This window comes from Piliocolobus tephrosceles, chromosome 18 (assembly GCF_002776525.5).
Source record: "Piliocolobus tephrosceles isolate RC106 chromosome 18, ASM277652v3, whole genome shotgun sequence".
In the NCBI taxonomy this organism is placed as follows: domain Eukaryota; kingdom Metazoa; phylum Chordata; class Mammalia; order Primates; family Cercopithecidae; genus Piliocolobus; species Piliocolobus tephrosceles.
The window spans coordinates 2,454,022-2,480,244 of NC_045451.1; the positions used below are offsets into that span (position 1 = coordinate 2,454,022).

The window sequence follows — 26,223 nt, forward strand, 5'->3', positions numbered from 1 at the left end:
CTAAGTTTTGTATTTTGGGTAGATATGGGGTTTCACTATGTTGGCCAGGCTGGTCTCGAACTCCTGGGCTCCAGTGATCCACCCGCCTCAGCCTCCCAAAATGCTGGGATTACAGGTGTGAGCAACTGTGCCCGGTATGCTGCCTTCATACTCTCTCTATATGGACATTCAGTGAAGCTCTGTTAAATTAATAAATGTCGAGTGATGTTACCATACTCTTCCTGAGTACCAGTTCTGAGAAAAATTAAGCATTAAAAAAAGTTTAAAAGGATAATATACACAAAACCAAGTTTTATGTGTGTGTGTGTGTTTGTATGTGTGTTCATTTGTGTGTGTGTAAAAGAAGGATGCATCAATGCCTATACCTAACTTACATACGGCTTTTCTTCTTCTTAACATTTTTTACAAAACAACTTACCTTTCAAGAATTGAATAAGGATGTCAATAAGCTAAATTTCTACCAAATGATAAATGTTACAACTAATAGTAAATATGTAATAATAATGAATGCATATGCAGCCATATACATTAGGCAAACAGAATCATAGCAGAAATTTAACAATGATGCAAATTTTGTGGGGCATTTTAATTATGTGGTTTTAATACTTTTAAAGGTATAAAATAATTGAGGGAATTTACATAAATATATCAAGGATGAATAAATAATGGCAAAAACCACAATTACTATTGCACAGTGATTGTCCAGCCTAATAATATGGGCAAGCACCCTTGATTGGAAACGTCACCCAGGTAGGGTATGGTAACATCACTCGACATTTATTAATTTAACAGAGCTTCACTGAATGTTCATATAGAGTATGAAAGCAGCATTAAGCACGTCTCTGATCATTCAAAAAGATCACGCGGAGCAGCAGACAGAGTAGAGCATCAAACATTGTGAACCGACACCAATGTCATGCATTTAATGATAGAAACTAGGCTTATCCTTCTAGAATAAAAATCAGGTTGACAGTGAAACACATTTTACATAACAAGGACAAAGAGAAAGAAGGAGGCAGGGTGCCCTGGGGAGTGACTCTGAGTGGACAACGCCTGGTTCCTGCTGGTGCTGCCTCCTTCCGGGATCATATTCAGCCTCTGAACAATACGAGAGGATACAAAAAATTCACCAAAAGATTGAACCATTAAAAGTGATAAACTATAACATTAAGAATTGAGTCACTTAAATATAAAAAATAAAAATATAGAATAACACGAAATTGAGAAACTTATGAGTTATCCAAAGCATTACAATATATTCATTGCTAAAGTCAATCATACTAAAGAAGAAATTCAGGTGTTATATAAAATATTACTCAGCATCCAACAAAGAAGTCAGTCACAGAGCATGTTTTATGAGCTGAATAATGGCCGTTATCAAAAACCTAGTCTGGTAAAAAGTCAAGTAAATGGCACCAATTATGAGTCATTACAAATTATTATAAGACAGAAATGTATCATCTAGACACTTTTCTGCAAACTCAATTCGAAGCAGCACTAGGATCTCCTGGCTTACTTTCCACAAGGACTCTTTCTTTCAGCATTACATTTCTTATTTTTTGAAGATTAAAAGTTACAAATTCAAGTAATGACTATTATTAAACTTCTTTCAAGAAATATTTCTAAGTGAATACCATGTACCAAATGTTCTAGAATCTCTAATAGTCTAGAATTTATGAAAATGACTATAAAACTATATTTATTAGTAATGATGAAATCAATGGTTCATATTGTAACCCTGGGAACAACAAAGGACCTGAGAAATCGGGATCATGGCTATCTCAAAAGTTACGTCACTTGACACTCAGCACTTGCTTTGTATTAATTTTTTTTTTTTTTTTCAGACAGAATCTTACTTTGTCACCCAGGCTGGAGTGCAGTGGCGCAATCTCGGCTCACTGCAATCTTAGCCTCCCAAGTTCAAGCGACTCTCCTGCCTCAGTCTCCTGAGTATCTGGGACTATAGGCAAGTGACCCATGCCCGGCTAATTTTTGTATTTTTAGTAGACATGGAGTTCTGCCATGTTGGCCAGGCTGGTCTCGAACTCCCGACCTCGTGATCTGCCCTCCTCAGCCTCCCAAAGTGCTGGGATTACAGGCATGAGCCACCACACCCAGCCTTGCTTTATACTATTGTTACCATGACTTGGTACAAAGCCTACCCTCTGTTATTTATCCTATAACTGACATTCTGCCATACAAAGGATATAGATAACAAATAACATATACTTACATTCAAGGTCTTATTTCTAAGTAGGTTTGATGGTCAGCCCTCTGAAAGAACACAGGAACAGTGGAGAAATAAGTGTGAGCCCACTCTGTGGTCACCTATTTGGGACTCGGGGTTGTAGAGGACCCCTCTAAGATCACAAGTGATCACAAAAGGCTAGAATGGAGGCTTCATGAGACAGCCTGCTCCTTTCTATGGGGGATAGTCACACACACCATCCAGGTAAGGCTTGACAGAATCCGCCTCTATTAGTGCAGGACTCACATGCCTCCAGCCACTTCATCTCATGCTGAGCTTCCAGGTTCCCGAGGGAATGCAGAATGGAGAAACAGGTATTCAGCCTCGCTCTTGATCCGGATCAGCAGCAGCTGCTGAGGCAGCTGAACCCCCTCCCCACTGCTCTCCCCCACCCAACCCCGCCCCAGGGTTCAGCAGACTGTTCCTGGTGCTGCTGTAATGAATATCCATTTGGGTTAAAACATCCCGGAAGCCCCAGAGGGAAGGAATCCTTCTAACCATCATCCTCCAGCAGGCTCAGTGAAGTGGAACCACGGAACAAATTCCATCTTCTGCCTCTCTGGTATCGTCCCCAAGCTATGTAAAATGTAAACACAACAGAACAAAGCTATTCATCTTTGATGGAGAACATTTGCTCAAAGTTTGGAGGACCTTGTTTCTCAGCATCCACAAAGCTGAAAATATTTACTATCTGCCCTTCCATGAACGTAAGAAAATCCCAGGTAAATTAATCCAAATAGCTTTATCTTCAGGAACTTCCTAGAATAGAAAAGGTTAAGGCAGAGTTTGAATGGAGAACTCCAAGCTAGCACATTTTTGTTCATCTTTGTGGTTTTGTATAGTGGAATTTAATTGATATATTTTTGGATTATATGTTAGGTGGTCCTTTAGTCATAAAATTAAATGACTAAATTTTTTTTGCAAAGATCTTCAGATAATTACTTTGTTCACTTTTGAGATTACCAAGGAAGCTTGCAATTTCTATTCTGTTGCTAAGACCCCTTAAGACTGGTTGAGGCCGCACTAACAATGCTTTGCAAAACAGGAATTCACCATTGCAAACATATGATATGCATACTCCCAAACAGACATAGGGAAGCAGAGCCGATTTTTCATTGTGCCCCATGAAACGTCAGCAACTCCTGCTAACTTTTAGCAGTACGCGAGAATGTGACTAGTGAGAAGATCTAGATGAATCCGTGTTTACGGAAAATCACACATTAGAACAGTATGTGAGGTTTCCACATAATGCCACACATTGTTAGGTGAAGCTGCTTTAAGATCATTATAAAACCAGTGTTGCATACTGACACAATGGAATAAAACTCTGCAGCAATGACAACGAGCAGCCCACAACTGCAAGCGATTATGCGGATGTATCTCATGAAGGTGATGCTGTGCTCAAGAGAAACGGCCATAGGCAAAGCGCAAGCTGTATAACTTGAATTACATAAAGTACAAAAACGGGCAGAAAGCTCTTGGAAATTAAGATATGGCCACACACAGGGGTGGCTGTGACTGGAAGGGGCTTGAGGGGGTTCCAGGGTCTTGATCTGGATGTTGGTTGCATGGTTGTGTTCAGCTCAAAAATTTCATCGAGGTCTACACTTTATGATGTATAAACTTTTCAGAATGCATATTATATTTTTAGCTTTTAAAAATGTAAAAGAGGCCGAGTGCAGTGGCTCATGCCTATAATCCTAGCACTTTGGGAGGCCAAGGCAGACGGATCATGAGGTCAGGAGTTTGAGACCAGCCTGGCCAATATGGTGAAACCCTGTCTCTACTAAAACTACAAAAATTAGCCAGGCATGGTGGCGGGCGCCTGTAGTCCCAACTACTTGGGAGGCCGAGGCAGAAGACTCGCTTGAACCTTGGAGGCGAAGGTTGCAGTGAGCCGAGATCATGCCACTGCACTCTAGCTTGGGCAACAGAGCAAGACTGTCTCAAAAAAAAAATGTAAAAGAAATTAGAACTGGGTCCATCCAGTCTCTGTTGAGCATATGACAAATATAATTTCAGGGAGCATCTCACAGCACTCGGAGCATTACATGAAGATATTGTCTCCCTAGGAAGAACAACAAACCAATATTTACTATTTTATTTTTATTTAGAGCTGCTAAGGCCATCAAACCCAGATAAGAAATTTATGTCTGGCTGGGTGTAGTGACTCAGGCCTATAATCCCAGCACTTTGGGAGGCTGAGGTGGAAGGACTGCTTAAACCCAGAAGTTCCAGACCAGCTTGGGCAACATAATGAGACTGTCATCTCTATAAAAAATTTTTTTTGAAAGCCAGATGTTGTGGCTCACACTTGTGGTCCCAGCTACTCAGGAGGCTGAGGCAGAAGGATTGCTTAAGCCCAGGAGGTCAAGGCTGCAGTGAGCTGAGGCTGCACCACTACACTCCAGCCTGGGTGACAGAGCAAGACGCTGTATCAAAAAAAAAAAAAAGTCTGATGCATCTGGATTAAACATTCTGAACTTAGGCAGTCTAATTGGAAAGCCACAAATCAATGACTCCTAGCTTCAGACTTCTTGTTAGAAACGGACAGCCAAGATTGTGGAACGTGCTCCTGGTGCCCAGCCAACTGCTGTCCCAGCTGAGCCCACCTGGACCAAGGGACAGGACATCCTCCATTTTCAGTCACTATGAAGAAACTATTTCTCATTGTGCAGTTGTTTTGTTAGATCATTCTGATGCCCCTCTCAGGTTCATGAAGCAGGTGCAAGATTCATCGGCCTGTTTCGAGCTTGCTAGGAACACTTACATCCGGAATAAATGTCGGCAGACTCAAGTCAAATGTGGCATTTCTTGCCCACGTTGACAATGCCTCTAATCGAGAGATTCACTTTCTCCCTTGTTTTCTGGTGTTAGAGTTAGAACACCAAATGTTCGTGCACCTCTGCTTTGCAGAGATTCAGAAACCTCAACGAAAACGGCCCATTAACTGAGGGAGAAACCCCAGGTCTACGCAGCTCAGCGCTGGATGCTCGGGACGGGGCCATCATCCACCTGCTTCCACACCAACGGCAGGAATAAGGACGTGAGTAACCCCAGACCTCCGAATATTCCAGGAAAGACCCCTCCTCTAGTTCCCCACCTCCCTCAGTGCCTCACCAGCACTACCAGCCTTGAGTCCCTCTGGAATAATCGTATTTTACTGCGTAGTCCTGTTAATACAACTCTCCAAGAGTCCCAGTTCCTCATTCCCCAGACACGCCTCCCCAAACCGTCCCAAGCACCTCCCTTTCTCATCCCTCTGCCCAACGTTCCTGGCTCCTGGGCCTGTCCACTGTGCCCTCTGCAGATCACATCATCCGCAGCAATCTCCCACCTCGTGACATTTCTCTCTAAATGCCCTGCGCTTTCTGAAGTGAAGCAGGGTCTTCCCCGAGGGAGATGCCTCATTGCCCTCTCCAGGGATGGATGCAGTAAGGGTCCTCACTCTTCCTCTCCCCCTAGCCTGGTGTTCTCAAGTCAGCAGGAGGAGTAGGGGTCCTCAGAGCCCCCCGGTTCCACTTCTAGACGTCACAGCTTTTCTCTGTTCTGAAAACCCTCAAGGTTAACTGTTGTACCCACCTCCCCCCTTTCTCATGCTAATTGTCTGCTGCTCCCAGGCCAGGTCCCTGACAATCCTAGAGTGACTTCCTGTCACTGCCACTCCCCACACCATTTCTGCCACACTCTGTGATTTTCACATCAATGTCCATGATCCTTTCAAAATCCTGGCATCTTTGATTTATTCTCTTTTGATAGCCGTTCCCCTAGGCTCACTCAACCACTGGTTCCCATGACGATGGAGTTGTTAAAAACTACATCCCGGTAAAACTCCACACCTCAGTAAGTCCAGTGCCCCAACTTCCTCAGTGATTCGGCCCCCTGAGCCCTACAGTTTATCCTAAAACCTTTGCACTGCCCCATCCCTCCACCATCCTCATTTCCCTCCATCCCCAGCTGACTTGCCACGCTTGTCATTCCCTCGCTCAGATGCTCAACTCCACCCGTGGCCTTTTTCCCTCCTTACTGCTGTCCAGGCCCCAACTCGATCGCTCTACACAATGTGCACATTGCTAAACAAATCCGGAGAAAAGCATGTCGCCGGGTTAAGGGAACTCACTTCAATCTGTGATCACCGACTTCAGATGTGCCCTCAGCATTCTGTGGCCACACACAACACTCCATCACCCTTTCACAGTGTGTCCCCACCTCGGCGCTGTTGGCACTTCGTCCCAGGGGCCCTGCTGTGTGGGCTGCCCTGTGCACTGTGGGATATTGAGATGCATCTCTGGCCTCTGCTCACCCAAGGCCAGTATCATTTTTTTTCTCCCCCAAATTGTGACAACCACAGATGTCTCCAGACACTGCCCAATTTCCCAGGGGGAGCAAAATCGCCCCCATTTGAAGACTATCTATCTATAGATTCTGCTTCCAACATGTCTTTCCTCATTGTCACTCTCTGCTGGTTCCTGTACCTGGTATTTGATTAAGAAGATTGACGAAACCCAGTCTCTACTAAAAGTACAAAAATAAGCCAGGCATGGGGGTGCGTGCCTGTAATCCCAGCTACTCAGGAGGCTGAGGCAAGAGAATCGCTTGAACCTGGGAGGCGGAGGTTGCAGTGAACAGAGATCGCACCACTGCACTCTAACCTGGGTAACAAGAGTGAGACCCCGTCCCAAAAAAAAAAAAAAAAAAAAAGATTCATACACCAGAAAACATCTTCAATCTCCCACTGTCCAATGGACTCATCTGCAGCTGTTACCTTATCCTCGCTTTCTCTCTCTTCATTCTTTAGGACGCAGTCATGCACCCCCTTAAATTCAACTCCTTCACGTGGGCGCTAGAACACAAGGACTTTCTTCCTGAAACTCTGCCTTCCCGTGTGCATCACCTGTTTTCCCTTTCTCCTGGGTTGTGTGCATGAGCACACAAATGTCGTTTAGCTTTTTCCACCTTCTCAAAAATCCTTTTGATTCTATAACCCCTTGCAGATGTCAACCATTTTTTCTACACTTTTCCTCAAGAAGTGTCACTCCTGAGAGTTTTCTAAGTCACGTTCTCCAGTTCTCTTCCCATGTCCTCCGAATTGCACTGGAGTTTACAAGTCATCCTCTCAACCCATTGATACATCCTGCGTATTGTTATCTCAGTGGCTTTTGTGGAGCCGCTCACATCCCCCTTCTGAAACACTTTTCTATTTGGTTTCCGGGCTGCAACGGTCTCCTTGATTTTCTCTTACCTCACTCATTTCTGATTCTCAATTATTTTTGCTGGTTTTTCTTTATCTCTCCATATTGGAAAGTTTACAGTGCCCCAGAGCACGTGTTCTGAATTTCTCACCTTCTCTCAATACCCTCACTCCTTTGTTGATAGCATGCCGTCCATGGCTCCGAAGAGATCTACAGCATGGTGGCTCACAAAGGCGCGTCTCCTCCCCAGACCCCGCTCCTGGACTCCGGTCTCACACAGCCGTGTATCTACTCAGAGTGTTTCATTTGCTGTCTAGTAGGCATCTCTACATAAACACTTGAAATCCAAACGTGTTTTTCCTCTCGTTTTCCTCATATCAGTCAATGGCAGCTGCATCATCAGACCAATCACCAGAGCCTTATTGCTGAATCCTCTTTTCCTCGTCTTCTGTATCCTGCCTTTCATCAAATTTGTTAGCTCCTGCTTCAAAATGTGTAATTAATTAATATTCATTTTTGTTGCTTGCCTCCAACTACTACAAAGTGAGTTCCATGGAGGGCAGAGATGTTACTTCTTTTGTTCATTGATGTATTGGCAACAGCAGATGTTTAACAAATACTTGCTACATTAAGAAATAAATGAGGCCGAGCGCGGTGGCTCAAGCCTGTAATCCCAGCACTTTGGGAGGCCGAGACGGGCGGATCATGAGGTCAGGAGATCGAGACCATCCTAGCTAACACGGTGAAACCCCATCTCTACTAAAAAAAATACAAAAAACTAGCCGGGCGAGGTGGCGGCGCCTGTAGTCCCAGCTACTCCGGAGGCTGAGGCAGGAGAATGGCGTTAACCCGGGAGGCGGAGCTTGCAGTGAGCTGAGATCCAGCCACTGCACTCCAGCCCAGGAGACACAGCAAGACTCCGTCTCAAAAAAAAAAAAAAAAGAAATAAATGAATGAAAGTGTAGTTGGCCTCCTGGTGGGGGTACTCCTGCTACTTGTTTTAAAACAGAAAAGCACCATCTTAAGCCCCACTCCTACCAATGACGACAGGTGCTTCTCCTGTTCTGGGAAACAGAGAGGATCACATTGTCAGTGTCCGAGAGAATAAAGATGAGACAGATGGTATGAAAAACTCATCAGTCCATACTAGTGGTGCACAATCTTTATGTGTCGGTCTTTAATTTTTTTTTTAAGTATTTGCAGTGCCAGATTACCCATTGCCTATAAGAAATAGTACTAATAAGATTAAAGTCTCATTCTAGGAGTAAAATGTTGATAATGCAACAATCCCTATAGATATTCTGAAGAACCATATGATGTATTGGAGAAAGTATATATGACTATGCCTTACGTCAAACACTCCCACTCTTGTGCGTATACCTCGGAATGTATCTTGCTCAATCTTATAAAAGGGATATCAAGACTTATTATAAAGCTGCAGTAACTTGAAAAGAGTGATAGTGGTGAGAATTTAGACAACATTGCCAGCAAAACAACAAATGAAAAAGTGACTGAAAAAGTAACCAAGAGTAGGAGAATATGTCTGCAACACACATTTCCAGAAAAGGATTTGTATCGTAAATACATGAGATACCCCTTAACTGAATGAGGAAAAAATAGACAGATATGAGATAAATGAATTTTTAAAAGCTGAACTGACTTCAAAAAAGATGACAAATGGTGAATGAAATATTAAAAGGTGAGCAGCTTTATCCATCTTCAGGGGCAGGGGAAGGGGGATGGTTAGCCAAAGGGTACCAAGTTTCTCTTAGACAAGGAGGAATAGTTGCTGTAATCTATTGCACAGCGTGCTGACCATAGTTGATAAAAATGTATTGCATATTACAAAATGGCTAAAAGAGTAGCTTCTAAACATGCTACTCACAAAAAATGATAAGTAGGTGAGGTGATAGGTATGTTAATTGGCTTGTTCACGTTTTCTACAGTAGATACGCACATCAAAACACATAGTGTACCCAATAAATATATAGGATTATTATTTGTCAACCAGAATTTTTAAAAAGAAAATGTAAATTAAATCCATAGAGTGACATCATTATGCACTCATAAGAATGGCCAAAATAAAAAAAAACAAATAACTTCAAGTGTCGGCAGGCATATGGAGAAACTGGAACTCTCATGCACTGCTGGGAAGAGTTTAAACTGATGCCAAGTTCTTTGCAGAACTGTTTGAGCCTGCATATGCTAAAGTTGAATATCTGAATGGCCTGTGACCAACATTAGATGCTGAGACATATAACCAGTGAAGATGCCTACATATGCTCACCAAAAGTCATGTACAAAAATGTTCACAACAGCACTCTTTTGTAGTAACTCAAAAAATAGAACTGGAACTACCTAAATGTCCATCACCAGTAGAATAAGTAAATTATAATTAGCACAAAGTAAAATACTACACAGCCTCACGCCTGTAATCCCAGCACTTTTGGGGGCCGAGGCGGGTGGATCACGAGATCAGGAGTTCAAGACCAGCCTGGCCAAGATAGTGAAACCCTGTCTATACTAAAACTACAAAAATTAGCTGGGCGTGGTGGTGGGTGCCTGTAATTTCAGCTACTCGGGAGTCTGAGGCAGAGAGTTCCTTGAACCTGGGAGGCGGAGGTTGCAGTGAGCTGAGATTGTGCCATTGTACTCTAGCACTCCAGCCTGGGGGACAGAGTGAGGCTCCATCTCAAAACAAACAAACAAACAAACAAACAAAAAACTACACAGCATTAAAAAAGAGGAAAGAAAACTAAGGGTACCTATAACAACATAGATTAAACTCACAGAAATAATGTTGCATGAAAGAATCCGTACACAGCAGAGCACGTAGCGTATGAATCCATTTCTAGGAAATACGAAAACCTAATCAACGCAGCTTGGATAGTGTTACCCTTGCAGTAAGCAAATAACTAGAAAGACTTACCAGGACTTCTGTGTGGTGAAGAATGCTCTTTTCCTTTTTCTGGGTTCTGATTACACAGGCATGTTCTGTTAAAAAAAAAAAAAAAAAAAATCCTTGAGCTATAAATTTACAATATTTATGTTTTTGGCAATACATAATATTTCCATAAAAAGTAAAAGTGAAATGTGTTTTAATTATCCATACTCAGTTCTTGCACATCACTGATATTTATTAAAATATGAAAATGTCATGGAATGTACACCTTTATTTCAAAATGACACACAGAAGTTTCTGACCTTAAAGAAGCAGTGTATGAATCAATGTAGAAACGAAGTGTAAGAACATTTTGAAACAGATTTTTTCATTGCTCTTCAGTATAGCAGGTTCTTCTCTGCCAGTGTTCTCTTTCCAAGACACTCAGTGCTCTCAAAATCAACTTATAAAAATGATTCAGTGGATAATTTTTTACCCAACATGTGTGTAAGTCACAGTAATAAGTTTCTCCTTTTCTGCAGGAGTGTCAGTAGTAAAGGACTTTCTATACATTATTAGACAAAATATTAAAGATGCCCCCATGTCGGTGGCATGCCACATGCCGGCTTATTCCTCACGCTTGTGGGTGTCCTCCGGGCCAGCTGCAACCTCTGCTCTGCAGGGTGGTCTGGGAGGCAGGACCCCCACCTCGGGAACACTGCTGGCCCTCAAGGTTCGGGTTACCCTTTCCTTGTTTTGAGAGGTGCCACCGGCAGCGCCTTCAGCCGGACTCTACTGCTGTTAGACTGAACACCCTGGGGTCACCGTAAAGTGGGGGCTGGGGTGGGCAGAAGGGGTCTATCCTTTTCTGATGAAGTCTCCATCTCTTAGGTCCTGATATGGTTTGGATATTTGTCCCACCAAAATCTCACGTTACATTGTGATCCCCAGTGCTGGAGGCGGCGCCTGGAGGGAGGCATTGGGGTCACGAGGTCGGATCCCTCCTGGCTTGGGGCTGTCTTCCCAACAGTGAGCGCTCCAGAGATGTGGCTGTTGCAGAGTGTGGCACCTCCCCGCCTCTCTTTCTCGCTCGGGGGTCTCATCATGTGACTTGCTGGCTCTGCACTGCCTTCCACCAGCTTCCTGAGAACTCGCTACTGTAGATCTGCCAGCACCAGGCTTCTCATACGGCCTGCAGAACCACGAGCCAGTCGAATTTCTTTCCTCTATAAATCACCCAGTGTCAGGTATTTCTTTTATTTTTATTTATTTATTTATTTATTTATTTATTTATTTATTTATTTATTGAGACGGAGTCTCGCCCTGTCGCCCAGGCTGGAGTACAATGGCCGGATCTCAGCTCACTGCAAGCTCCGCCTCCCGGGTTCCCGCCATTCTTCTGCCTCAGCCTCCCGAGTAGCTGTGACTACAGGTGCCGCCACCGCGCCCCGCTAGTTTTTTGTATTTTTAGTAGAGACAGAGTTTCACCGTGTTAGCCAGGATGGTCTCCATCTCCTGACCTCGTGATCCGCCCGCCTCGGCCTCCCAAAGTGCTGGGATTACAGAGGTGAGCCACAGCACCTGCCCAGGCATTTCTTTATAGCAATGCAACCATGGCCCAATACAGGGCCCCAGGGCTTGGGGTGTGGCCTTCACAATGTTCCCACCCCTACCCCAGGGTCCCAGCCTCCCCACCTGCTGGCTTCCCTGCCTTCAGCCTCCTTGTTCTTTTCCCAAAAAGCTCCATCTCCAGCAAGGCCAGGGCAGGCTGAGGTGGGCCCTTCCTCCAGGAGGGTGCTGTTTCTGCGCGTCCTATGGACAGTCTCCCTTGAAGGGTAGGTCTGTGATACATAGAAGGGTATCTCCCCTCCCTCTCTCACAGTCATAAGGGGCTTTTTTCCAGGTCCTTGATGTGAGAACCTGGTGGGGTTTCTGCAAGGTGAGCCCCTGAATGTGAGCCCAAGGCCACCCATGGCGTAGCCCGGAGGAGCCACTTGCTCTCCGCTAATCCACTCTCCAGCCTGAGACCTTTGTCAAAGCCACCAGCCCAGCACGAGGTCCTACCACGCACCATTCAGGGACTTCTACTCCAGAGAAGCAAACCGCTGGTGCCACATTGAGTTGGATTCTCCTGTTTCTTCAGATTTGGGGTGGCAGTTTGCTTTGCAAGCTCAGCTGTTTGATGGGGGTATGGAAAGTCGTTTATTTCAGTGTCCCACCTTCTCTTGCGGTCATGCAGGGAAGGTCTGCCTCTGTGCCCTTTCGCATCGCAGCTGCAGCAGGGGTTGAATAGCTCGTTTGGTGGCCTAGAAGTTTATTGATTCTGGTTTTGTGTCATATGCTTATCAGTTCTAATGGGTTTTATTTGGGTGAGTTCTTCTAAATGTAAGACCATGTGGTCTGTAAACAAGGCTAATTTGACTTCTTCCTCTCCAATTTGGATACCCTTTATGTCTTTCTGTTGCCTAATTGCTCTGGCTAGGACTTCCAGTATTGCATGGAACAAAATCAGTAAAGACAGAGATGACCCAAACTATCAGTCAGTCGACTTGATGTAACTGACATTTATAGAATATGCCATCCTGCAACAGCAGAATATGCCATCGGGAATATCCGTATAGATATTCTGCCATCCAGAATACGCCATATAGAATATGCCATCCAGCCACAGCAGAATACACGTCCTTCCTATCTTCTCAAGTGTACAGGGAACGCGCACCAAGACAGATCACGTTCTGATCCATAAAGTCCACCTTCACAAATAACCCGTTCCTCACTTCACAGTGAGCTCTCAAACACCATGACTCTGACTCCTGTTCTAAGGAGCAGCAACTTCTTAGCTCCAACACCTCATCACATGTTACGAGGCCTCATTGCAAACCATGGCCATCTCTGCAATGCACACCCTATGCTCTACCTAATGGACCGTTTTAATTTTCCTTGCATTATGAAAACTTCTGCAAAATGAGAACTGTGGGAACGTGGTAAGACTGGAAAAGAAATTCTAGTGCCCAATTCCTTGTGGAATTGCAGCAAGGGTTGCAGGTACTAATATCATCCCCTCTGTAAGGTCTTCAAAACCTTGTTTTGGTCTCTAGAGAAACTGAAAAAATAATTGTTCAGACACACATCTGAAAACAGAAAACAACCACTTAAGAGATGATGCTCTAAGTCTCATGGTGGGAAGAAAAATGCAAGAGAATTAATTCAAATTCTCCAGGGTTCCATATACAGCATAATAATATCTCACATGTTTGTTAATGACTGAAAGGAAACAGCATCACTGACTGTTCACAGCACATAGTTGATTACAAGTGGTTTATAGTTCGTGCACCAAAGTAATGAAGAGATTATATAACAAAATCTCACTGGAGAAAACACATTTACAGTCTTTGCCAACATTTGCTGCAGGTTGGGCCGTGACGGCCTGAGAGGTCTGCGTGCAGGTGAGAGGCCAACGGCCAACTATCCGGGGGTAGGAGGGGCACCTTTTTCCCATCGCGAGAGTGGAATAGGGAAGAGCTATTTTTACTCATGAAAGAGATCGTGCACTTCAGCCAATAAGCACAGGAGTCATTACATCAATATCAAATAATACATAATGCACATTGAGTCTGAATTATTCATGGATAAAGCATCAAGCCCGACCACATACTGGGAGGGGGAAGCCGCATATGTGAGGGGTATTTTTGTTTGTTTTGTTTTGTTTGAGAAGGAGTCTTGCTCTGTTACCCAGGCTGGAGTGCAGTGGCGCGATCTCAGCTCACTGCAACTCCGCCTCCTGGGTTCAAGCAATTCTCCTGCCTCAGTCTCCTGAGTAGCTGGGATTACAGGTGCCTGCTCACCGCGCCCAGCTAATTTTTGTATTTTTAGTAGAAACGGGATTTCACCATCTTGGCTTGAACTCCTGACCTCATGATACACCCGCCTCAGCTTCCCAAAGTGCTGGGATTACACGTGTGAGCCACCGCGCCCGGCCTGTGTGAGGGGTTTTATCACCACTTCCACCCGCCCCCCACTGCAGCTGCACAGCACCAGAGCCAGCAACTGTCAAGACATTCATAAGAAATGGAAGGGGTGGGTCCCTTAGAGCTGCAATTAAAATAAAACAAAAATAGGTTTAGCTCATGTCATGGAGAATGTTCCCATTACTAATTTACTAGTTATGTTCTGATAACTCAATCATCTCCTCCAGAAAGCTTTAAAATCTGTCCATCTGTTTCCTAGTCCTCAAATTCTAAAAATACACTAAAAAATGAAACATCTATAATTGAGACTGAATGTGACCACATTGTTTCTGTCGTGTACCATTTATACATCATAAACTCTCGAAACTAAGAGTTTCAAAAGGTTCATAACTCCCATGCTTGCCAGAGTGACGACCTTCACTTTACATATATATATACACACTCACAGGAGTAAACCCCACAGTCAGTGCCCCAGGCAGCCCTGCTTATACCCTTCATGCTGCCTCCTAGGAGGTGAGCACTCGGTGCTTGTGGGATGGGTGACCCTAGGTCACTGAGCAGGTGCCATGGGCATCACTTTTCAGGTCACCTGCACTCATTCCCAGCAGGGGTCTGAACACTGTGATTCCTGGACAGACCAAAAGGGTTTGTCAGCCAACTGAAGGGACCTGCAGTAGTGTGTGTGAGAGTATGTGTATGAGTGCTTGTGGATATGTGTGGGCATGCATGGTACACGTGTGTGTCTCCATGTATATATGTGTGCTGTGTGTGCCTGTGGATACCTGTGAGTGTGTGTTGTAGGTATGCGTGTATCTTTGTGTTTGTGTGTGTGTGTATATAAGTGTGCGAGAGTGCCTGTGTCTGTGGATGTGCGTTGTATGTATATATGTGCCTCTGTGTATATTTGTATATATGTGTCTGAGTGCGTGTTAGAGTGCCTGTGGATGTGTGATGTTGGTATGTATCTCTGTATGTGTGTATGTTTGTGTGTCTCCCGTGTATGTGTGTGTATGAGTGCTTGTGGATGCATGAGTGTGTACTGTAGGTATCTGTGTATGTGCGTGTGTCTCTGTGTGTCTGTGGATATGTGTGTGTGTTGTATGTATATGTGTCTCTGTGTGTATTTGTATATATATGTCTGTGTGTGTGTTAGAATGCCTGTGGATGTGTTTGTGTGTGATGGCATGTGTGTATCTCTGTATGTTTGTGTGTCTATGTATGTGTCTGTGTGTGAGTGCCTGTGGATGCACGAGTGTGCACTGTAGGTATGTATCTCTGTATGTGCACGTGTGTGTCTGTGTCTGTGTGTCTGTGGATACATGTGTGTATTGTATGTATATGTATCTGTATTTGTATACATGCGTCTGTGTGTGTGTTAGAGTGTCTGTGGATGTGTGTGTGATGTTGGTATGCACCTCTGTATGTGTATGCCTGTGTGTCTCTGTGTATGTGTGTGTCTGTGTGAGTGCCTGTGGTTGCATGCGTGTGCACTGTAGGTATGTGTGTATCTCTGTATGTGTGCAAGTGTGTATGTCTGTGTGTGTGTGCCTATGTGGAGGGAGCAGAGGGAGGTTGTGCTTTTTTCCCAGGAGAGAGTCCTCAGCTGTCATCAGGGTCTCAGAATGGGTCTGTGCACCAGCCCCCTCTAAATAAATACAGGAACCATGGCAAAAGGAAGGCTGGCTGGTACTGTCAATTCTGATTAAGATCACGCTTTCCACATTTTATAAATCTGCCTCTACGCAGACAGGCTGTAATCAAGGATTACACTGATTTTTTTCTTAAACCAGCTTGCTCTTGTTGGTCTTGATTGTTATTGGCTCAAAGGCATTGCAGTTAGGTGGTTACCATGTGAAGCTTCACCAGAACTTGAGGAGGAAAATGCCATCACCTTGTAAAAGTTAAATTATGAAATCAACACCTGAGAGAAAAGATGGACAAATAATCTTAAAACACAAGATGTCTCCCAATACTGCCACAATTCCCCCCAAGTTGATCCACTGCACACTGGGAAATGCTGCATTCACCCACAAAGAGGCGGCCAGCACTGAGTCCTGGACGGGAAGGCCAGAGGCTCACGGGGCCACGGACATGGAAGTATATTTTCAGAGCTGAGGAAGCCTAAGCTAAAATTCTTTTTGTATTCCAATGCCTTTGGTGAAGCCATTCTTACTGTGGCTAAGGACCTCGAGAATTTACCCCATGAGTGTTAATATTCTAGAATCTAGAGCCTGCAAGGCTGAAAGCATTGTAACACGTGATGTCTGGTTATAGTGGCTGAACCCCAACTTAAGGAAATAGTGTGTTTTATACACTATGAAATATTAATTGGTGAAGGGACTGCCATTTGCAAGAGCTAGGACAGAACTACGGTATTCTGAAAAGGAGAGGGGGAGATGCCAAGAGGTCCCAGAAAAGGGAAAGAGAGTCAGAGATTTAGAAGTTTTGTGGAGCTGTCGATCATGAAGGTCTAAGGTGTGGGGAAGAGCGAGTCCAGCTGGGGTTGTACCGGTGAAAAACTCGAGATGACGTCTCTGACTTTCCCACAACCTCCGTGGCAATGCTCAATAATGCATTTGTGCAAGCGACTTTTTATGTTGGATAAATCCTTTGCTTTCATATGTTGAAATGGCTTCTCATCGTGAGCAGAGTGGCTTTCCATTCAGACTGCAGACACTGAAAGACTGCTGGATGGTGTGGGCTTATTGCAAAGTTCGGTTTTACACGTGAGTATTACACTCTTGGTTAAGTTGTGTCTACCCCTGAGAAATGGATATGCTTTCTTGTGTATTAACAAACTCAGAACGTAGACAAGGGTGAATTTAAGAAGAGAATGACTGTCACTCCGGCAGCCCTCTTGGAAGCCAGCCTAAAGGCTTTCCCCCGTAGCGATGCCCTGATTGCCATCAGCTGCCCGCAGCTTCCTCAGGGTCTGCATTGGCTCTCTCTGTAGAGATGTGAGTGTGCTCTAAAGAGGCCACTTAAGTCCTGGCCAAGAAGCTCTCCTGTCCTGCTGAGGGCGGAGCTCCCGGTGATTTGCAGTCCACCCCGACACTTTGGGAGGCCAAGGTGGGCAGATTGCTTGAGCTTAGGAGTTAAACACCAGCCTGGGCAACAAAGCAAGACCAGATCTCTACACATTTTTTTTAATAGTCATGGTGTTGTGTGCCTATAGTCCCAGCTACTCTGGAGGCTGAGGTAGGAGGATCTCTTGAGTCCAGGAGTAAGAGGCTGCAGTGTGCTGTGATCACACCCTGCACTCCAGTCTGGGCGACAGAGCGAGACCCTGTCTCTAAAATCACAAAAATAAGAGAATACAATCACTCTGTCTTGACCTCCTTTGCCCTAACTTGAAGTTCTGAGGATCACACGGCTGAAATCACATCAACAACACCTTTACTACTGATTAAGCCAGGAGATAATGTCTTGTAACAGGGCCTGCTCTTTGTGAGTCTACAGCTCACAGGCGAAATGACCATAGAAGGTTATCTAGTCTGACTGGGCCCAGTTTACACACCATGAAGCGTGATGCTAGTGCTTATCGCACAGGGTTTTGTGAAGCCTGGGTGTACCTTTGCTGTCTCCTCCTTCTACCAAGCGCACCTGAGAGACCCTCGCTTTATTCATGTCATTTCCCTTGTCCCCCATCCCACTCCCCACAGGGCAACCAAGTCATCCCATCGAATGGAACAATTTTGTTTTGTATTTTTTTTGCAGAAAAATCTGATCTTCTCCTGATTCTCCTGTAAAGTCGTGGAAGCCTGTGTCACAGGTTAGACTCCATTCGAAGCTGACTTGAAGGTGAAGACCAGCATATGTCAGGGCTTATTTACATGAAGGGAGCTCTCTTGAGATCCATAGAGAGAAGGTAAAAGCGGGGCCGAGACACAGCCTCCAGAGGGACCACTCCCCCGACACAGGGAGCTGGGATGGTGTCGAGTTGTTCTGAATGACACTGAGGGGCTGGGTTGTTCACACCCTGTCGGAGTGGAGGCTGCCCCAGGAAGACCATGAGCTTGAGGGCCAGGCAGCTCTCCACAGCAGGGACATGGGAGGCATCTGACAGCTGACAACTGTGGGAATGCATCCTGTGTCCTGCAGGGGAAACGGCTGCCCACCCCCAGTGCCCACCAGAGCCGGCGCCGCCAGCTGGCTGCTCTCACTGTATAAAATGTTTGCTCTTATTAATATTCTGTATTCACTCAGAAAAACAGCTCTTCCATGCCTGTGTTATCCCAGGACTTCTTGTAAAGATATAATCACAAAGAATGAATGACTCTTTCCTTCTGTGCCTGCCGTATTTCACTTGGCACAACGTCCTCCAGGTCCAACCAAATATTGTCCTGTTGAACTTGCAGGAGCTACCGAAGACAGACAGACTCAGGAAGCAGAGGGGAGAGTGGTGGCTGCCGGGGCTGGGGGAGGAGGGGAACAGGGTTTGTTCACAGGGTGAAATGTTTCCGGTATGTGTGATGATAAGCTCCAGGGATCTGCGGTGCAGCATAGTGCCTGTAGTGTATGCACTTAGAAGTTTTTGAGATCTCATCTTGTGTTCTGATTGTAGTGGTGTATGTATGACGCTGTATGCTTGTCAAAGCTCATAGAACTGCACGACACAGAGCCCGAATGTACACGATGGACTTTAGTTAGTAATAATGCATCAATAATGGTTCATCAGTGGTAATCAATGTACACACCAGTGTAAGATGATAATAGGAGAGATTGTGGGAGGAAGGAGAGACAGCACACGGGAATTCGCTGTACGTGTGTACCATTTTCCTGTAAACCTAAAATGTCTCTAACAATTAAAACTTACTAGATTTTAACATTTTTTAATGTGAGGCTAAAGAGAAAAAAGGCAAAATGTTTGAGTTTGCATTTTATTTTTTTCCTCTAAACCTAAAACTGCTCTAAAACTTAAAACTTACTAGTTTTTAAAATTTTTAAATCTGAGGTTAAAGAGAAAAAAGGCAAAATTTTTGAGCTTGCATTTTAGGTTCTGGGTTGGCTACCTGACCTGCATTTTGATGTCTCCTGTCTAAATCAGGCCATAGTGGGGGAAGCAGGTTGGGAGGTAGGAATGAGAGAAATAAATTTTGTTTGGAGTACATTAAGTTTAGTTTCTGCTACACCATGCAAAAGCCAACTGCAATAATGGTTTAATTGCCATTTGCCTCTCCCACTTCCAGCAATTTTCTTGGAACAAGGCCCTGATATGACTCAGCAAAATGATAGATTATAGAAGAACCACAATATTTTATTATATTGAAAGATCCAATAAATGCTGCGCAAAGTTAATCTATTTCTCACATAAATTATGAATTATATATGCACCAGATTTCATGGCACCCTCTATAACTAAGTTAGATAACTCACAAAAGCCTTTGGATATTTTAAAAATAATTTCTACTGGACCAGCATTCAGAATTGTCCTAGGGTCACAGGATTATTATGTGAACATTATCTTTGGTCTGGCAATGTGAATAGCCAGATTTATGGGTTAATCCTTGCAGAGTTTTAAATTTTCACCAAATAATTGAATGAGACCAAACGATTCCCGAAATTGAACTGGCATATTTCATAGAATATTTCAACATGGAATGCCTGTAAAAGAGGAAAAGTGTCTTTCTTTGAAGAGTGATGCTATTCCTCATGGATGGCACGGTTGTCTCCGGCAAATTTTTTTAAATTTGTTTCTGTCTCTATTTTAGACATGCATAGAAATGCACTATCTAGTTAGTACAGGTACAAATTAAAAGAGACAATGGCTCTTCTGGCCAGGAATACTGTTTAGGTGGTTTATAATATGTCTGAGTATTACAGAAGTCCAAAGACTGAATGTACCCTACATGACAAACTTGTCTCTCTGCTTCTGATACTACAGCTTACTGTTCATTTGGATTAACTTTAGTTGGAGACATCCTAAGGCAATTGGTCTCCAGAGGCAATTACTTCTTGGAATTTTTTTTTCAATGCATATCAAAATCTAATAAACTAGAACATTTTATGAGATAAGACTTTGCTTGGATATGAGCAATTAAAACCCGATTACCTACGAGTTGCAACTTTTCTTCTATTGCTCTCTTTTGCCAGTTCATGATGGTTCTGATCTGGAATTTTGTCTTTCCAAAGATTCCACTGGTAATGTAAGGAGCCAGTTCTTGAAACGGTGACCATCCCGCCATCCTGGAGGCTGCTTTTCTCCCTGGCCCCGGCTTTGGAGTTCCTCTTTGAGATCTCATAAAACGCTGGCCTAAATGCATCTTCTGCCTTGGTCAGTAGTGAAGGGGTTGGTCTACTCAGTGGGTTGAAGGATGGGAAGTGTACTGAGTTTTGTGTTTGGGGGTCTTGAGTGGTCCCAGTTAACCAAGCAGATTCCCCAGGAGCAACTTCTTCCCTTTAGTCTGATTCTCCTCAAACATGTGTCTCAAACACTGATACTCAGCCAGTTTATTTGGCATGTTCTTACAAGTGGAATGAGAACAGGCTGGTGGCATGAGCCAGGCACAGTCAGGGGTCAGACAACCACTGAGCAGGAGGCTCTTGGCTCTGAGACCATTTTCAGAGCTTAAGGGATTCATATTTTTATCTCTCACCTGTTTCCAGTCTGTGCCAGTTACCAGGTGTCTCTTTCATAAAGGGAGTTTAAGATGGTTTTGTAAGGATAAGCTTTGCTTTATGGTTTATGGAAGCTGCATCTGTGCTTCAGTGGTCTTGTTTCCAGGGCAACCAGGTTTTTAGGGGGTTTTGTTTGTCTGTTTGAGACAAAGTCTCACTTTGTCGCCGAGGCTGGATTGCAGTGGTGCAATCTCAGCTCACTGCAACCTCCACCTCCTGGGTTCAAGGGATTCTCATGCCTCAGCCTCCCAAGTGGCTGAGATTACAGGTGCCCACCACCACACCCAGCTAATTTTTATATTTTCAGTAGAGACGGCATTTCACCATATTAACCAGGCTGGTCTCAAACACCTGACCTCAAGCGACTCACCTGTCTCAGCCTCCCAAAGTGCTGAGATGACAGGCGTGAACCACCGTGCCCAGCTGCAACCAGGGTTTAAAGTCTTGCTTTTCACAGAGAACTAACAGTCCCTGGGCCAGGCTGCTCTGGGAGTCTGGAAAGTCCTGTCCTGTGGGGTCTCTGGGAAGTCTTCAGCTCTGGTTGTCATGGAGACAAGGAAAGTCCCCTGGCCTTATCTTATCTACTATTGAGGGGCACATAATATTGGCCTTGCTGGCCTTGTGAGAGTCTTCATTAGGCCTTTTGTCTCTCATTTATTTCATAGCCAAGAAGTATCACTTACGGTATGCTATGAAGTTAAAAAGATACGTTCACATCCTAACTCCCAAAACCTATGAATGCAACTTGACTTGGGAAGAAAGTCTTCGCTGATATAATTAAATTAAGTATCTCAAAATGAGATTATCTTGGATTACCTAAAGTTCAATTGCAAGTGTCCTTATGAGAGACACACATGGAGAAGAGGAGAAGTCCATGTGAACATGGAGACAGAGACTGGAGCGATGCAGACACAGCCACAGAAAGTCAGAAGCCACCAGAAGTGGCAAGATGCAGGAAGCTCCTCCCCTGGAGCCCTCAAAGAGAGCATGACCCTGCTCACGCCTGGACGTCAGACTTCTAGTTCTGGAACGGTGAGACAGTCAATTTAAATTTAGATGTGTTAAGCCACCCAGCTCAAAGTCATGCGTAACAGTAGCCCTGGTAAAACTAGCATGCCCCGAAACCATGTGCTACAGTAACCACATCTCAGGCCAACAAGAGGAGAAAAAAACTCACATCCGTAGATGTGAGTTCTAGAGAGACGAAATACATCTCTATATGTAGATCTATATAGATCTATGTAGATATATATATATAGAGAGAGAGATGAGGTCTCACTGTGTTACCCAGATTGGTCCTAAATTCCCGAGCTCAAGTGATCCTCCCACCTCGGCCTCCCAAAGTGTTAGGATTACAGGCGTGAGCCAGCGTGCCTGGCCAGATAGATGAATTCTTAATTTTATAAATCGTTGTCACTGCCCCACTTACAGGAATAGAATTCTTAGCAAAGTCTAAAAGAGAAAAACACAACTCTGCAAAATGCTTCTATTCTTGCTGTATCAACCCCTCATGATAACTAATCTCATTCTTATCTTGAGCACAATCCACTCATCTCCCACTCTTAATACGTGTGGAGTTCCCAAATATTAATGACTACATCAGGTTCTTCTCATGTTTATAGATTTTCCATAGAACTTACCTTCCATTGGTTATAAGTATACAAAGACCAAGTGAGTAGTTTATTAGGGACTTTTTCCTACTTAGAGGCAGGTGCTTTTGCCCCTTGCAGAAAGCTGCACAATTTAATCTCCAGCGTGCACCTATGACCACAATCACAGGGTGACCCGTATGGATTCTGCGTATTCCTGGCCTGCTCATGCTCCTTGCCTGAAGAACAGAAACACACTGCAGTCTCCACTGACAGTTACGCTATCCCTTTCATGTGTACCGTGCTAACTTCTGAGGGGCTGGGTACTCAGGGGAGGAAATAATACCAGTAATAGCTATATATTTACTGACTTACTTAAACCTTCTTAGACAAGCATATTTTTAATGCTACAATTTCCAAAATGTGTAATTTTTATTACAAGAGTTTGTTGTTCTTAACAACTTATAGGAGATGAACCGTACACTCTCTTTTATCTATTTCCTTTGTCCCCATTTTGACTCTGTGAGTTGATAATGAGTCAGTGTCTTGATGCAATTAGAATCCTGTTACCAAAATACCCATGGAACACACCAGACTCCTGTCAAGACAAGTAACATCAACTTGCTTCCTTTACAAAGTAAGGAAATAGTTCATTGTCTCAGAAGTAATGATAACAGGATGAGTGTTGGTAACACTTCTGGGGGATGGGAAAATATGTAATGATCTAGCTGTGATTGTTCAGAGTCATCAGCATGCCAATCATAAATAATATGTAAAGTGATTATAGAAATTGTATTATAAATAATAAATCAATAAGCATTTAAGGCATAATTCTCAAGATGGTGTTTGATAAATTCACAAATGTAAATACTTATGCAAGAAAAAATAAATTATTTAAAGAGTGCTAACCCTTGAGATACAATCTTCAGCATTATTATGGAATTTTAAATTGCCTAAGGTGTCAAGCCAGTAAGATAAGCAGCCGATTTCCCATCAGAAACCCTGAAGGCCAGAAGACAGTAGGAAGCATCTTCAAAGTGCTGAAAGAAAGAGGGCCAACTAAGAATACCATCTGATGCAAAACTGACCTCAAAAATTAAGGTGAGTTTAAGACATTTCAAGACCAAACCAACAAAGAACCTGCTTTATAAAAAACACAAAAGACAGTCCCTTAGGCTGAGATGAACAGATCATACAAAGCAACTCCAATCCACATGAGGGAACAAAGAGTGCCCATAAAGAAAATTACACAGCTAAAAATCAAAGACAAATTTTTTCTTGGTAACTTTTTTTCTCCTATTTGATTCAAAAACCAACTTCATAAGGCAAAAATTACAAATCCGTGTTACTGGGTGTGTAAGGTATAAAATTAATGTGAAAATAACGGCAAGGGTTGGGGGAAGTAGAGCTGCAACGGAGCCATGTTTTCCTATGAGTTGGAGTTAATTTTCTATTAACACAAACCAGACTGTTACAGTGAAGAAGCTCATTATAATACCCAGAACAACCCCTAAAACCACACACACACACACACACACACGTATGCATGTGTATTGCTCATTATAATACCCAGGACAACCCCTAAAACCACACACACACACACACACACACACACACGCACATGTATTGCTCATTATAATACCCAGGACAACCCCTAAAACTACACACACACACATACACACACACACATGCATGTGTATTGCTCATTATAATACTCAGAACAACCCCTAAAACCAAACACACACACACACATGTATGCATGTGTATTGCTCATTTTAATACCCAGGACAACCCCTGAAACCACACACACACACACACACACAGACACACACGTGTATTGCTCATTATAATACCCAGGACAACCCCTAAAACTACACACACACACACACACACACCCCTATGCATGTGTATTGCTCATTACAATACCCAGGACAACCCCTAAAACTACACACACACACCACACACACGTATGCATGTGTATGTATATGCGTATATATGACACATCTGTATATATATAACAAGGAAATTAAAATGACATATTATAGATTATTTCATGCAAAAGACAGTAATAGGAGAACTGAAATACAAACAATATGTAAGACATACAGAAAACAGCAAAATGGCAAATTAAAATCCAATGAATAATAGCATTAAATGTAAATCGATCAAACAATCCAATTAAAAAAAGAAATAGCCCAAATGAATTTTTTAAAGCATAATAAAACCATGTTTTCTATAAGAGACATAGTTTTTCTTCAAAGACAAAAAGGTAGTCAAAGTAAAAGAACTGAAAAAGATATCTCATGCAAAGACACCCCTACCCCCACAAAAAAGAACTAGAAGGGCATCCTAATTTGTGAAAAAATAGGCTTTAAGACAAAAAATATTTTACTAAAAAAAAGAAATTTTATAATAAAGGATCAATACATTCAGAATAAATAACAATTATAAACATAGATGCATCCAACAAGAAAGTCTCAAATACGTTGAAGAATGGAAAGAACTGAAGCAATAAAGAAACAATATGATAATAATAGTTGGATAATTAATAACCCAACTTTCAAATCAATAAGCAGAATATGAACAAGAAAATACAAGACTTGAAAAACACTGTGCTTCAGCCAAAACCAATCGATTCCTACAGAATCTTCACCCAACAAAAGCAGAGTACAGATTCCTCTCAAGTGCACGTGGAAGATTCTCCAGAATAGGCCATATATTAAGTCATGATACATGTCTCAATTAATTTAAGAGGATGGAAATTATACAAAGTATGTTCTCCAACAACAAAGAAATTACATTAAAAATAAAAGGAAACAAGCGAAGTTTTTTAAAGGTAGAAATTAACACACTGCAAGAATAAACAATGAGTCAGGGAAATAACAAATGAAATTAGAGAATACTTTGAGAAGAATAAAAAAGAAAATACAACATAGAAAAATTGATGCGATACAATTAAACTTATGGCTGTAAACATTTCTAAGAAAAGTAAGAAAAAACTGGCATCAGTAACCTAACCTTTCATCTAAAAAAAAAAAAAAATAGAAAAACATAGCAATTTACATCCACTGTAGGAAGAGAAGGGGAAATAATAAAGATCACGGCTGAAACGGAGAATAAAAAGTAAGCAAATTATATAACCTAAATGGACAAATTCCTAGAAAGATGCAATTTACTAAAAATGGCTCAAAAACCAGCAATCTGAATAAATGCATAATAAGCAAAGACACAGAATCCATAATCAAAAAACTTTATATAAAGGAAAAACCAGAACCAGATGATCTAACAGGTGAATCCTTCCAAACTTAAAAGACGTATTAGCATCAACTTATCGCAAACACTTCTACAAATAGAGAAGAAAAGAAAGCTTCCTAACTCATTCTATAAGAATGGCATTACCCCGACAATGGAGCCAGAGACATCAGAGAAGAATAAAAATACAGAGCAATAGCCTTTAAAGATATAAATGCAAAGCTCTCAAAAAAAAAAAAAAAAATCACACAAACAAAATTTAACAGCATATAAAAAGAATCATACATCTTGACCAACTGAGATTTATCCTAGTAATGCAAGGTTGTTTCAACATACTTAACCCCAATCTACGTAATACACCATATTAATAGAATAAAGGACAAAAGTCATGGATAATATAAGCTGAGAGAAATGCAACATTTTCATGACAAAACACAAACACACACCGGAGCGCATAAACGAGTTCAGTAAGATT

The 26,223-nt window shown here is 42.9% G+C and overlaps 1 long non-coding RNA gene across 3 annotated transcripts in view; it reads right to left on the reverse strand.

Annotated features, from left to right (window-relative positions):
• Nucleotides 1-941: 941 nt before the first annotated feature.
• Nucleotides 942-26,223, reverse strand: part of LOC111551028 — a 49,765-nt gene continuing 24,483 nt past the window's right edge. For 2 of the 3 annotated variants that reach the window (XR_002734239.1, XR_002734238.1), the window contains 3 exons: nt 10,370-10,434; nt 2,234-2,274; nt 942-1,098 (listed from right to left, as the gene is read on the reverse strand). This is a non-coding gene — a long non-coding RNA (uncharacterized LOC111551028). Of the gene's footprint in view, nt 1,099-2,233; nt 2,275-2,746; nt 2,825-10,369; nt 10,435-26,223 lie in introns of all 3 variants that reach the window. The other variant, XR_002734240.1, reaches the window with a different exon arrangement.